The 14,581-nt window shown below is 46.8% G+C and overlaps 2 protein-coding genes across 2 annotated transcripts in view; one reads left to right on the top strand and one right to left on the bottom strand.

Moving 5' to 3' along the window:
• The window catches only part of LOC310646177 (ankyrin repeat and fibronectin type-III domain-containing protein 1-like), a gene marked incomplete at its 5' end in the record, with an annotated part of 598,148 nt that overhangs the window by 393,465 nt on the left and 190,102 nt on the right, over positions 1-14,581 (bottom strand).
• ABCA3 (ATP binding cassette subfamily A member 3) overlaps positions 14,266-14,581 on the top strand; it is a 64,090-nt gene continuing 63,774 nt past the window's right edge. Inside the window, 1 exon segment of the mRNA XM_083372731.1 lies at positions 14,266-14,306. The gene's annotated coding sequence lies outside the window, so the exon portion shown is untranslated.

The raw sequence follows: 14,581 nt of genomic DNA, 5'->3' as shown, positions 1-14,581 counted from the left end.
CCTATTTTTTTTCAGACAAATGGCTGTCCAGTCTCTTCTTGAAAAACCTCCGGTGAAGGCAAGCCTTCCCACTGATTAATTGTTCTCACTGTCAGGAAATTTCTCCTTCGTTCTAGGTTGGGTTTTTTCCCCCTTGATTAGTTTCCATCCATTGCTTCTTGCCTCTTCTCTGTGGCAGCCCTTCAAACACTGGAAGACTGCTATCATGTCTCCCCTAGTGGATGGCGGATGGAAACTAGTCAAGGAGAGAAGCAACCTAGAACTAAGGAGAAACTTCCTGACAGTGAGAACAATTAACCAGTGGAACAACCTGCCTCCAGAAGGGGTGAATGCTTCAACACTGGAAGTTTTTAAGAAGAGACTGGACAGCCATTTGCCTGAAATGGTATAGGGTTTCCTGCCTGAGCAGGGGGTTGGATGACCTCCAAGGTCCCTTCCAACTTACTACTACTACTACTACTACTACTACTACTACTACTACTATTGTTATTGTTATTGTTGTTATTTATTTATTTATTTATTTATTTATTTATTTATTTATTTATTTATTACATTTATATACCGCCCTTTCCCAAAGGACTCAGGGCGGTTTACAGGGTGATTAAAAAAACCAAGATACAAAAGTTAAAAACAAATTTTTAAAAAAATTATATTTGTCCCTGCATAAATAAAACCCCAGTTAAAATTAAGAATAATTACATGTGCCAGGTTAAGATCACAGCAAATCTAATACCCCAAGTCCTTATGGAATTAGCTTGTCTCCAGAGGTTGTGAGTGCTCCATCGCTGGAAGCTTTCACAAAGAGACTGGAGAGCAATTGGTCTGAAATTGGCATAAGGGTCTCCTGCTTGAGCAGGGGGTTGGACTAGAAGATCTCTTACATCCCTTCCAACTCTTATTATTCTATGATTTCTTTTCACTAGACAAGACCTATCCAATTCCTGCAACCGTTCTTCGTATTGCTTTAGCCTCCAGCCCCCTAATCTTCTTTGTTCTTAAAAATTCTTGAAAAGCCCTAAGGAAACCAGCCTGGATCGCTTAACTATCCTTTTTGTCTAAATACGACACCGGCCATCCATGTCAGGCGTGGCTCTGTGTTGCCATTTCTTGTCTGCTGTTGGCCCGGCATCATTTACCTTGAATAATAGTGTTCTCCCTCGGATGAAGGGTCTCTGTGGAACTGCAGCCGAAAACAAGCTACCGAGCAAGGAGTAGTAAAGAAAACAGGCCTGAGGAAGACCGTAAACTGGGTTAATCGAGGTGCAAGAGCACCTCGGTGTTCACTGAGCTTACTTGTTTTCTTGCAGACGTTTCATTACCCAGCTAGGTAACAGCAGCAGCAACAGCGAACACCGGTGATGTTACCTAGTTTGGGTAATGGAACATCTGCAAAAAAAGAGACAACAGCCAAGCTCAGAGACCACCGTGGACCCCTCATTTCAATCCTGAGCCCCAAATATTCTCCTATGGGTACCACTTATGAATGTCATTCTTCAGAAAGCATGGAAGTGGCAGAAATTTGCATGTAGGCAAAGCTAGGACTGATGATGTTAGCTAGTTGGGTAATGAAACGTCTGCAAGAAAACAACCAAGCTCAGAGAGCACCAAGGACACCATAATCATTCTCCTCCTCCTCCTCCTCCTCCTCCTCATTGCAAACCTCACTCTCTTCTAACACTGATGTTGTTACCTAGTTAGGGTAATGAAACATCAAGTAAACAACCAAGCTCAGAGAGCACCAAGGACCCCACATTTCAACATTAAGCTACAAATATTCTCCTTTAAAAGGGACGCGGTGGCTCAGTGGATTAGGATGCTGAGCCTGTTGATTGGAAGGTCGGCACTTTGGCGGGTCGAATCCCGAGTGCCGCGTAGCAGAGTGAGCGCCTGTTACTCGTCCCAGCTTCTGCCAACCTAGCAATTCGAAAGCACGTACAAATGCAAGTAGAAAAATGGGGACTACTACGGTGGGAAGGCAACAGTGTTCCGTGCACCTTTGGCGTCTAAGTCATGCCGGCCACGTGACCACGGAGACGTCCTCGGACAAGCACTGGCTCTTCAGCTTTGAAACGGAGATGAGCACCGGCCCCTAGAGTCGGAAACGACTAGCACACATGTGCGGGGGAACCTTTACCTTTACCTTTATTCTCCTTTATCGGTACCACAGGTTTATTCCGTGCTAACTCTAGACGAGACTCTGAAGTACTAATGGTCAAGGTGAATTGGCGCTACTCAACACACTTTTGGGGGCTGGGGGCTGGACTTAGGTCTGTTACGGGGTGTAGTGACACTAAATTGATGATGCATTTGTCCCCACCCTCAGCCTGGTCATCTACATCAAGTGAGCTAGCCTATTTTCTATATTGGCACAAAAACCAGAATTCCAAGGTAACCGCCAGGACTGTTCACACTATAAAAATCTAATCCAGATTAACCCTAACCAAGCCTAGTTTGTTGCACGGATCCAGTCACCAGATTTTTGCTGCCTTCGTTCGCCAGTCTCCAGGTCTTGAAACAGCTCGGTTGAACCTGTTGAAGCCTTCAACGAGAAACGGAAACTTGTTGTGATGGAAGAGAGAATGGCACAACCGGAACGCTTCCATTGGGAGGTGAAGCTGCCTTAACGACACTGAAGCTTATCGTGTGTGTATCATGGCTGCATGGCTCACCTTCTTACAAATCACACTTTAAAGAAGAAAAAAAACAAGGTTTCCAGACGTGGAAAGATTAACCCGACTTGTTAGTAAAACAAAAAAAAAAGTTAACCGTAAATAGGAAGATGCAGAAGAGATGGCTTTTCATTTTTATTGTGGCCCAGAGGGAGAGACAATTTGGAATGCGAACCTGTTCAGGTGAGCCAAGGACCAAAGACCAGGCCCATCCTGACGTCTCCGAGGAAGCAGTTGGACGTTGTTAGTGTTCCTCAGAGCTGATCTTCCAGCGTTGCTATCCGTTGGGAGAGCAGCCATCCCAGGTAGGAGGAGGACTCAAAGGAGGAATCAGCCTAGACTCTCTACATAAACACAAGAGGGCTAGATCTGACCCCACCCCTGAATTCCTTAAAGCCTTGTCTGGTTCTTTCCCGGGCGAAAGCTGCCAATCTGGAGAGATTCCTGTGCTATAGGCAGAGAACAATGAAGTAGCTAGTTTGAGGGCCTAGTTCAGTGATGGCGAACCTTTTCGAGACCGAGTGCTCAAACGGCGGTATATAAATTCAACTAATAAATAAATAAATAAATAAAACCCACTTAAGTATCGTCAGGTGTCGGGTGGGCGTGGCTGCGGGGGTAACGGCAGACTGGGTGGGACTAAAAAGTTCAATCGATTCCAACTTTGCGAGATCTTTTTTTTTTCCTGCAAGAAGTTGACATTGATTGATTGATGTGTCCCTGTAGAGTTAAGCCAGGGCATATCTAGCATTCGTTAGGAAAAAATGCCTTATACCCTGAAAAGTGCAAATTGGAGATAGAGCTCAAATTTGAAAAACAAACACACATTATTATTTTTTTTGCACACGGTGGCAGAGGCCTAAAGCGAAAAGGGGTTATAAAACCCCGCTGAAGGCCTAGGACTGGGGTGACGGCGTGCGTGCCCACAGAGAGGGCTCTGTGTGCCACCTGTGGCACACGTGCCGTACGTTCGCCACCACGGGCCTAGTTCTTAGCGCCTGACAATGCCCCACTGATGCAAGCGGTCAAGACCTTCCCTAGCCATGCGCTTCAGTGCATCAGAAACCTTCCCCTCGCCCCTACACGTACAGTCCCACTGAGAGGAATGAATTCACTTCTTTATTAAATTTATAGGCTGCCCATCTCGCCCAAGCGACTGGGCGACTCGCATCACCATAACACAGGGGTCTTCAAACTTGGCCCTTTTATGACTTGTGGACTTCAACTCCCAGAATTCCTCAGCCAGCTGGCTGAGGAATTCTGGGAGTTGAAGTCCACAAGTCATAAAAGGGCCAAGTTTGAAGACCCCTGCCATAACAGAACCAAATAGAACACATCAATAAAAGCACAGGTTCAAAATAGGAGTTACGAACGAATTATAACTTCCAACTACAAATAATAATCCAGGAGTGAAAATTCAGAAGGCTAAAAAACGTTAATGAGGCAGCGGGGTGCCCTCAAGCCACCCCGTCACAGACCACCACCACCCCACCCCACTTATTGGCAAAGCCAGGTCTTAAGGCTCCTGGAAAGAGGAGAAGGGCGGGGGGTGGGGGGGCTCACCTCTGGGAGTCAGATCTTCCAAAGGACTTGCCTCGAGCAGGAAGATGAAGCAGGCTTCGGGCCAGGCCGGGCCCACCTTTCTAGATGAAGCCGAGAAGGTCACCGTCTACCTGAATTCATCCATCACCTGGATGGTAGCCAAGATTCTGCCTGGGTTCCGCTTCGGCCCTGGGGGCGGGGGGGGGGCGCCCTGAGCTCTCGGCGCCCGGCAGCTTCTCCGCAGCGGAGGGAGCCAAAGAGGGTCCTCCAGATGTGCTTTCAAATCCGAGACCGGCGTCACATCTGGAGCAGGGAGAGGCTGTTCGCGCCATTAGCAACCGGGAGCGATCAGCTGGGATGGAGGAGAAGGAGAAGGACCAGAGGAGGAAGAGGAGGACCAGGCGGAGGGGGACGGGAGACGAGGAGGAAGAGGAGGAGAAGGACCAGAGGAGAAAGCGGAGGAGGACCAGGAGGGGGAGGGGGAGGAGAAGGAGGAAGAGGAGGACCAGAGGAGGAAGAGGAGAAAGGGGAGGAGGACCAGGAGGGGGGGAGGAGAAGGAGGAGGACCAGAGGAGGAAGAGGAGAAAGCGGAGGAGGACCAGGAGGAGGAGGAAGAGGAGGAGGAGGACCAGAGGAGGAAGAGGAGAAAGGGGAGGAGGACCAGGCGGAGGGGGGGGGAGGAAGAGGACCGAGAGGAGCGCTTTGGGGAGAAAGGCGTCGGGCTCCCCAGCCAAGCGCCTCTGCGTGTGTCCCCCCCATCCCCGTGTTCCCTGCGCGTCAGCGGGGAGGGGCTCAGCCGACGCTCCGGGCCCGCCTCCCTCCCTCCCAGTGCTGGAGAGCCGGAATGGCAACGGCGTCGGCAGCCGCGGGAGCCGTCAGAGGAGACGCGGCGGAGAAGCCCGGAGCGCGGCGGGGCTGAGCAGGTAACCCCCCACCGAAGGGAGCCAGCATCAACCGGCGGGCCGCCTTTGGTCCCGCACCGGTCCTGGCTCTCTTTGTCCAGCCGCCGCTCCTTCCCTCCTCCCCCCCCCCTGGATGCACTTTGTTCTCCGGGTGTGCAAAAGAGCCCGGTCCTTGCAGTTGCCTCGCCCCTCACTTTGCAATACCCCGGGAGGGGGGTCTCTGCTTCCCCTCACCCCCCCGCTTCCCTTTTCTTCCTCCTTCCCCCTGGCCAGGTCGCCTCTCCCTAATCCCCCCCCCTTGTCTGTCTTAGGACCAGCCTGCCCGGACTCCCCCCCCCTTTCTTCTCCGCCCGACCCTCCCTAGCTGCAGAGGCAGCAGCCCCTTCTGCAGGGCTCCCGGGAGCCCCTTCCCCACCTTTGCCTGGCTGGATGTTGTGAACAGGGTATGAATCACCCACCCTGGGCGATGACATCATTCCCTCCTTCCTCCCTAGACAGAAGGCAAGCTGCTTGCTCTGCCAACCAGCATCTTTGGGGTGGAGTGGGGGTTGGGGTCCGGGGGGGGGGTTATGCATCTGGGTTCCTTGGCCTGTCCGGAGAGCAGGACTGGGGTGGGTGAAAAAGGGGGTCCGGGTTTCCTAGCACAAAGGCAGCCGTGGGGTGGAAGGGCCTGGGGCCAGCCTAAAGAGCTCCATGGGCAGGTGAGCTGGTTCCCATCACCCACTGCCGATGCTTTTCTTGGCCGTCTGCAGCAGCTACGCCAGCCAGGAAGATTGGCAGCCTTGCAGCAGAGACGTAGCCCCCTTGGTGATCAGTGTGGGCCTGGCCTTTCTTTGATTTTGGGGGGGGTGGTTATGGGGGGGGTGTCTTGTCCTTAAAAGAGGGTGACCGTTGGCCTGCCAGCCAAGAAGTTTTACGCAGGAGCCTTGATCTTAAAGCCCTTCTCGGCTCAATCTGGACCAGGATGGCTTTTAACAAGGGCAGACGAGCTGGCTTTGCACATTGCAGCAAGAGGCCGTGGTAGGCACCATCCATCATGCTTTAGCTGCATTTTGTTGTTGTTGTTGTTGTTTTTTAAATGTCACAAATAGCCCAATCTTTCCATTCCTAGATGCGGTGTAGCGGTGTAGGGCTGCTGGGTGGGGGTCACAGGCAATGTGGTTTGCGAAGGAGAATTCTCTCGGTTTGGCGTGATGCAAACGGTTCAGTTACTATAGTTGCCACACAGACCATTGCTTTTACGACAAAAACGGCTCTGCAACAGAAGGTGGGAAATCCAGCTGGCGTTGACCTGCTTGGAAAGCAGCTTTCTCTGTTGCTAAGAGTTTGAGCCAGCGCTCCCCTGGGCTTAGGCATGCAGGCTGTAATTGAGGTCAAATGAGGGCAGCTGCAGAGAAGGAACATCAGTGGTGTGGCAAAAGCTCAGCTGGGTTCACACATGTTCCACTGGAAAGGATTTGGCTAGTGTCTGTGTGTGACGGATTTTGTGAACCGAGTCCGCTGGGTTAAGCTCTCACAAAGTAAAATTTAAAAAAAAAAGCATGACTTAGTGCAGGGGTCTTCAAACTTGGCCCTTTTATGACTCATGGACTTCAACTTAGCTATGCTGGCTGAGGGATTCTGGGAGTTGAAGTCCACGAGTCATAAAAGGGCCAAGTTTGAAGACCCCTGCTATAAAGGTACAAACCAGTAGTTCCACCAGATGTAGAGTTGGTCTATACCAGGGTTAGGCAACCTTGGCTCTTTCATGACTCGTGGACTTCAACTCCCAGAATTCCTCAGCCAGCTACGCTGAGGGGAAAGGGAGAAGTTTCCAAGCTGAGCCATGCTGGTGCAGGAATTCTGGGAGTTGCAAGTCCACGAGTCATAAAAGAGCCAAGGTTGCCCACCCCTGGACTAGCAGAACCTCCAGTACTATTGATACCAGTTTCAGGGGTGGAGTGGGGGGGAGGACAAGGAGAATATCCTGTTCTGGATGCAGAAATCGTTAACAATAAATGTACAGCCCATTTTTCCCATAATTGCACCTTGAAATATCTGCTGGACTTCAATTAGATGAACTATTTCCCCACCCCCTTCCCCCTCCTGAAGTAATCTGCCACCATCCCTCATTCTTTCGAGATTATATTTATTCATTTGCTATCTACTTGTATCCCGCCTTCTTTTTTTTTACAAAAAAACTCAAGGCAGCGAATAACTTAACTTCCTCCTCCTATTTTCCCCACAACCACCCTATGAGGTAGGTTGGGCTGAAAGAGAGAGACTGGACCAGAGCCACCCAGCTGGCTTTCACGGGTAAGGCAAGACTTGAACTCATGGTCTCCCACTTTTTATCCCAGTACCTTAACCACTAGATCAGATTGGCTGGGGAAGGAACACACCCTGATCTTGATTGATCTATCTACGTAAGGCAGGAAAGATCAGGTCCATACCTGAAGGTCCAGTTAAACTGATTTATTGCCATGCACAGGAATGACTCAACTAACAGTTAACGCCTGCCTGGAATTAGAAAAGGCTCAACAGAATTCAAGGGAGGTTGGACTTCCTTACTTTTGTGACCATGTGGAGATTCTAGGCTAATTCCTCTTTTAATTTCTACTCTAATTTCTGCTATTCTTTCTCTCCCCCTTTTCTCTCGATAGATAGATAGATAGATAGATAGATAGATAGATAGATAGATAGATAGATGATAGATAGATGATAGATAGATAGATAGACAGATAGATAGATAGATAGAGCAAGAGAGAGAGATACATAGAGATGGAGAGAGGGGGGAGAGAGGGGGAGATAGATAGATAGATAGATAGATAGATAGATAGATAGATAGATAGATAGATAGAGCAAGAGAGAGAGATACATAGAGATGGAGAGAGGGGGGAGAGAGGGAGATAGATAGATAGATAGATAGATAGATAGATAGATAGATAGATAGATAGATAGAGCAAGAGAGAGAGATACATAGAGATGGAGAGAGGGGGAGAGAGGGAGATAGATAGATAGATAGATAGATAGATAGATAGATAGATAGATAGATAGATAGATAGATAGATAGACGATAGATAGATGATAGACAGAGGGATTTAAACTCAGTGGTCCTTAACACTAGTTCCAAAATGACCTATGCTGAATATCATTGTTATACCTGATATCATCTCTTTTGTGCGGTTAAAAGTCACATTTCCTGAGATTTATCCTTATCCATGTCTGTCCCAAAAGCAGAAAAGCCAACTAGTACTTAGAAGCTAACCAAACATTCAAACTAGTTTTCTGACTTGTTCTGGAAGAGCTAAGCGCCATAAAAAAAAAAAGAACATAACCGTGTTTTGCACTTCTGGCTTGTGCAGTGTGTACCCTTGTTCATGAGCCTCACTTTGGATTACATGTTCAACTAAGCTTGTAAGCCTCCCTGAGTCTTCGGAGAAGGGCGGGATATAAATGGAATTAAAATAAAATAAATAAATAAAGTTGCATTTTTTTTTGGGGGGGTGTAGTTTTCTTTAAGGGTGCTTCCATAGAAAAGTGGCATAAAAACGCTATTCTTTAAAAAAAAAAGATAACTGATATTATGTAGTCTTCGTGGGGGCAGGAATTAAAGAAATATACCTGGATGCATTGAGAATTCCTTCTGGCATTTGCCAAGAAATATTGGGACCCAAAAGCGTTTGAGCCAGAAGTCTGAAGCAAACTGACCATCAGTCCTTCTTTTCTGTTTTATTTGTAGAATATATTTTTTTCCTGCTCATTTTCCAGAAAGCCAAAGCTGAGAATAGTTTGGAACCAAACAATTTCCTGTAGTATCCAATTCAGGAAGTCCTCGACGTACGATTGCAATGGAGCCCGACATTTTTTGTTGCTAGGCGACACAGTTAAGTGAGTTTCGCCCCATTTTACGGCCTGTCTTGCCGCCGTGATGAAGTGAATCAGTGCAGTTGTTAAATTAGCAAAGGCGGTTGCGAAATGAATTTAGCTTTCCCCCCCACACACACACACCTTGACTTTGCTTTGTCACAAGGTCACAAAAAGGGGATCACGTGGCCCTGGGTCGTTGCAACCGTCATAAATATGAATCGGCTGCCAAGCATCTCAACTTTGGTGGCGTGACCACGGGGATGTTGCTAGGGTGGTGTGAGAAACAAATCATGTCACTTTTTTCAGTGCCATTGTAACTTCAAAGGGGTCACCAAACCATCTTTACGTTTGTTTATTTATTGGGCTGAATGAGATGAAGGAAGCTGATTTAGAGGAACTGTTTTGTGGTCATAAAAGTCACAAGCCTCTGTCGAGTGGAACTTGGAACAGAAGCCTGTTTACTTTTTCCGTTCCTGAATTCTGATCTCTTGAGGTAATAAGCAACCTTTGCTTGGACATTCCTGGTTTTTAAGGTTTATCTCTACGGTATAATCTGCAGGCTTTGCACCCACGTGGTCGGAAAGTTTTGAAAACAAGTCTGTTCTGATAGCTACTTCTCAGCCTCTTCCTGACTCTTACCTGAATCTCAGCCTTGCTGTAGTTTTGAGCAGGTTGGTTTAAAATTGTTTCATGCCTCAGGCCCAAAGAATGAAAATCCTTTTTTTATCCTTCTTAAAAATTGACAGTGTGTGACATTATTACTCTAGGGATATCAGAATACAGAATAACAAAGTTGGAAGGGACCTTGGAGGTCATCTAGTCCAACCCCCTGCTCAGGCAGGAAACCCTTATACCATTTCAGACAAATGGCTGCCCAGTCTCTTCTTTAAAACTTCCAGTGTTGGAGCATTCACCACTTCTGGAGGCAGGCTGTTCCACTGGTTAATTGTTCTAACTGTCAGGAAGTTTCTTCTTAGTTCTAGGTTGCTTCTCTCCTTGATTAGTTTCCATCCGTTGCTTCTTGTCCTGCCTTCAGGTGCTTTGGAGAACAGCTTGACTCCCTCTTCTTTGGGGCAGCTCCTGAGATACTGAACGATTGCTATCATGTCACCCCTCGTCCTTCTCTTCATTAAACTAAAAATGGTAAAGGTAAAGGTTCCCCCGCACACGCGTGCTAGTCGTTTCTGACTCTAGGGGCCGGTGCTCATCTCCGTTTCAAAGCCGAAGAGCCAGCGCATGTCCGAGGACCTCTCCGTGGTCATGTGGTCATGACTGGACGCCAAAGGCGCACGGAACGCTGTTCCCTTCCCACCGTAGCGGTTCCTATTTTTCTACTTGCATTTTTACGTGCTTTCGAACTGCTAGGTTGGCAGAAGCTGGGACGCGTAACAGGCACTCACTCTGTTACGCGGCACTCGGGATTCAACCCGCCAAACGGCCGACCTTCTGATTGACAAGCTCAGCGTCCTAACCCACTGAGCCACCGCGTCCCTCTTCATTAAACTGGACATGCCCAATTCCAGAAAACCAGGGACACCAAAAGGGAAGTCCATCGCTATTTCCTCAACCATCAGCTGCTCTCATCCATCCTGGAAAGCCACTTTTCACCAACAAGTGGTTGCTGAATCATGAACAGGAAACAAAAATTGCTATCTCCAGGAGTACATATATATATATATAGATATATATATATAGATATATATACAAAAAAGGCTTTTCCTGGTCTCTTGACAGGAAAGGCAATTTGCTGATCTTTCCCAAAGCTCTTGTTCAGCATTATTTGGAAAGGTAGTTCCTTCTTTTCTTTCTTTCTTTCTTCCTCCCTCCTTCTTTCTTTTCTTTTCTTTTCTTTTCTTTTCTTTTCTTTTCTTTTCTTCCCTCTTTCCTTTCCCCTTCCCTTCCTTTTTCTTTCTGTTTTCCTCTGCCTTTCCCTTTCTCCTTTCCCTTTGAGTTATAAGAACGCCAGACCGAAGTTTTGTGCTGAGCAGAAACCTGAAAATCCACTGGCAGTTCGGTATAATCTGTGACTCTTACCACCCTTGTTAACAATTCATGGTGGATAGGTGAGGATTTGAGGTGGAATCCGGACAGCTGCAGTTTCTCCCACAACTGAAACGTGAAGAAGAGTTGCAGGAATTGGTTATATCTAGTTTTATGAAAAGAAGGAGCAGGGGTGACATGATAGCAGTGTTCCAATATTTGAGGCGCTGCCACAAAGCGTGGGTGGGTGTCAGCCTATTCTCCAAAGTGCCCGAAGGCAGGAGAAGACACACTGATGGTAAATAATCAAGGAGAGAACCAACCTAAAAACGAGGAAATTCCAGACAAACGAGCACAACTAATCAGTGGAACGGGTCTCCTCCAGAAGTTGTGGGTGCTCCATCACTGGACGCTTTTAAGAAGAGATTGGACATCAATTTGTCTGGAACGGTATCTGGTCTCCTGCTTGGTTGGATTAGAAGACTTGCAAGATCCCTTCCAACCCTGTTCTTCTGTTACCTAGACTTTAGTGCCAGGCATAAAATAGGCTGGTTTATTTGGAAGGGATCCATGGGTGTTCCAAATGCTGTGGATTCAGAGCAAGAATTGGCCAGGGTGGTGTTTGGCTCCCCTGACGGTGCCTGGGGGTACTCAGGATGAGATGCCAGGAGGGAACAGGTGTCCTTCAGGAGATCTCAGGGGAACTTCAGCTGAAGTTCTTGCCTTGTGCAACCAAGCAAACATCTCTAACCTTGTGAAGAGGGGAGCTGATGAATTGATCAACATTTGAAGAGGAAGAGAAGAGGACTTGAAAAGGTCTGATCTCTCTGGAGAACAGAAAGGGCTTTTGTATGATGGGAAAGATGTTGTTACGTCAAAGGCAGCCTTAAGAGGGATTGAGATGTTCCACAGATGAGTGGTTGAGTCTCCATCTTCTCTCCCTCCCACACCTTCTCAGGGCTCTTTGGATCTCAAGTATCAGCAAGCACCTTTCTCTTTCAGCCTGTCCCAGTTTTAGCATGGCAGCTTCGTTGCAAAAGCCGCTCTCACATTTGAGCTGGCCAACATCACTATAATTTTCCTCTGCTTTCAATAGCAGAATTTCAGATTTTGGGGGTGGGAGTAAGCAATCTATGGGTTGAAAGTGCCAGTTTCTGCACTTTCAGGTCTGTATTTCCCAAAGGTGTGGACGATCCTTTTTTCCACGCAGCAAGAACTAGTCCTCGCATTGTCTTTGCACCAGGAATAAAGAGTGAATATCTGCTAAGGAGAGGAACAACTGAAACCCACCTGTTGCAGGTACAGTGATGCTTCAAACTTTTCCTGGGGATTCTGCATTTGGTCAACAGTATAGTTGGGCAGCAAAATTAAATTTGTTTATATTCAAGCCAGTGTTTTTCAAACCTGACAACTTGCTGGCTGGGGATTTCTGGGAGTTAATGCCCACCCATCTTCAAGCTGCCAAGTCTGAAAAAATAGTGATTTAAATCATCCTGATTTTCTCCAAGGTGGTCCAAGCAGTTGATAAGTTTCTGTTTCATGCACCACATTAAGCAACAGTGCACTCTTGGCTCAGCTTTAGTTTTGTGTGTTACGCGCAAATGATTTGTGGCTTACTTTATTGTGCGACTCCAACAAAGGATGGCTATTGAATAAGCCCTGGATCAACAAACTGTGACTTAGCGTGACATGTGAATTTAATTTATACAATCATGGGAAACTAAAGAGGGGGGAAAAAGGCAGAGTTGGTGTCATGTGGGGAGTTGGTGATATATGTACTATGGCTATTAAAGATTTGACCATTGAGCTACCATGATTGATTGATTGATTATGTGTCATTAAGTTGTTCTCAACTCCCTAGTGACCACCTAGATAAATTTTCTCTATGTTGATCTGTCCCTAACTTGGTTCTTTCAGTCTTCTAAAAGTGCCTCCATCATCACTGTAACTTGCTAGTGGTCACTTCCTCCTTCCTTCTACCTTTCCCAAGATTTAACTTCTCTGGGTATTTTGTGGCTTCCCTAGATAGAAATTTACTACGTACTACCAACTCATCTCTTAGCAAGCACATTGACTTCTCCAGGAAGATCCGTCCCCGCCGTGGTCCTTCAGGACTTCCAATGGCACTCCCATCAACATCGTAATTGAGTCCCACCACCTTGCTGCTCGTCCTTCTCTTCTCATCTTTCCTTCCACCTTTCCCAGGATTGCACCCTTCTGCACTGATCGATGGATGGATGATGTGCCATCAAGTTGGTGTCAAGTCTTAGAGTCCACACAGATAGATTTTTCTCCAGGAGGATGTTGATCTGTCCCTAACTTGGTCCTTTAGGTCTTCCAACGGTGCCTCCATCATCACTGGTCTTGAGTCCATTCCCCTTGCATCTGTTTTTTTTTCTTTCTTCTTTTTCCTTCCATCTTTCCCAGCATCAGAGCCTTCTCCAGAGAACCTGGTCTTGTGTCTTGTGCTGTATGATGTGTCCAAAGTCAGATAATTTGAGCCTTGGGTGAGAATTCTGACCTGAGTTTCTTGGTTTAAGGGTGTTTTTTTTTTGGCTGTCCGTGGTGTACTTTGGCATCCTATAAGCAGGCGTTGTACTAACCGTCAGTCATGGTTTACAAATTGCAACAGCCAGTTTACACATTATACTTGCATGGTGCAATAGGAAAACCTGTCCCCCCCCCCTTATTTTATCCTGACAAGGATGCTGTGTTGATGAAATTGAGTAGGGGAGAAAGAGCTCCATAATCTGTTTGGGGATTACAGGTAATCCTTATTTTACTAGTGACTGTTCAAAGTTTACAGCGGCACTGATAAAAGTGACATGATAAAAGTGACTTTCACACAGCTGTTGCAGCATCCCCATGGCATCAGAATTTCATCTTTTTAATGTGGGCCAGTGTGTTCACAGAAAAAAAATGACAACATAGATGATCTTATCTTAAAATTTATCTTTATTGAGTTTGGCTATGAGAAGAAGAATTTTGCAAGGTCTCGTGCTGGATCTTGCTCGCCTAATACAGTTAGTCCTCAATTTACAACAATATATATATATATATATGTGCCTTTTGTAACCTGGGGTGTATTTATTTGCATAATTAGCCAACCTTCTGTGTGCTGTATCTCAGAGGAGTTTCCAAACTTGCCAACTTTAAGATTTGTGGACCTCAACTCCCAGAATTGCTGGCTGAGGAATTCTGGGAGTTGAAGTCCACAAGTCTTAAAAGTTGCCAAGTTTGGAGACACCCTGCTCTAACCTCTTCAAGAGTGTATTTTTTTTCCCCTCTGAGTTCCTCTTTCTCTAGGTCTGTCCTTTGCATGAGACAAAATCCTTCCTTGCATGAGACAAAGTCATAAAATCAGGTATAGTTACTCTTTAACTATTGACATGACTTATGAACAGTGCTTTTTTTGTAAAAGAAAAAAGGTGCCGGAGCTCACACGTGTCATACAACCCGCCTTGCCTACCCTACAAGGTTCCGTCCAAAAACGGTGCCGGAACTCCGTTCTGAGCGTTCTATGAGAAAAAAAGCCCTGTTTATGACTATAATTCTGGGCTCGCTTACAGTCAGGGACAACTCGTAATTAAGCGATCAAGTTGTGCCTGATATGTTTAACCAATGGCACGACTTTTGCAG

The sequence above is a fragment of the Vipera ursinii genome (genome assembly GCF_947247035.1).
Source record: "Vipera ursinii genome assembly, chromosome: 13".
NCBI classification, from domain to species: Eukaryota; Metazoa; Chordata; class Lepidosauria; order Squamata; family Viperidae; genus Vipera; species Vipera ursinii.
This window is presented reverse-complemented; position numbering and strand designations above follow the sequence as displayed.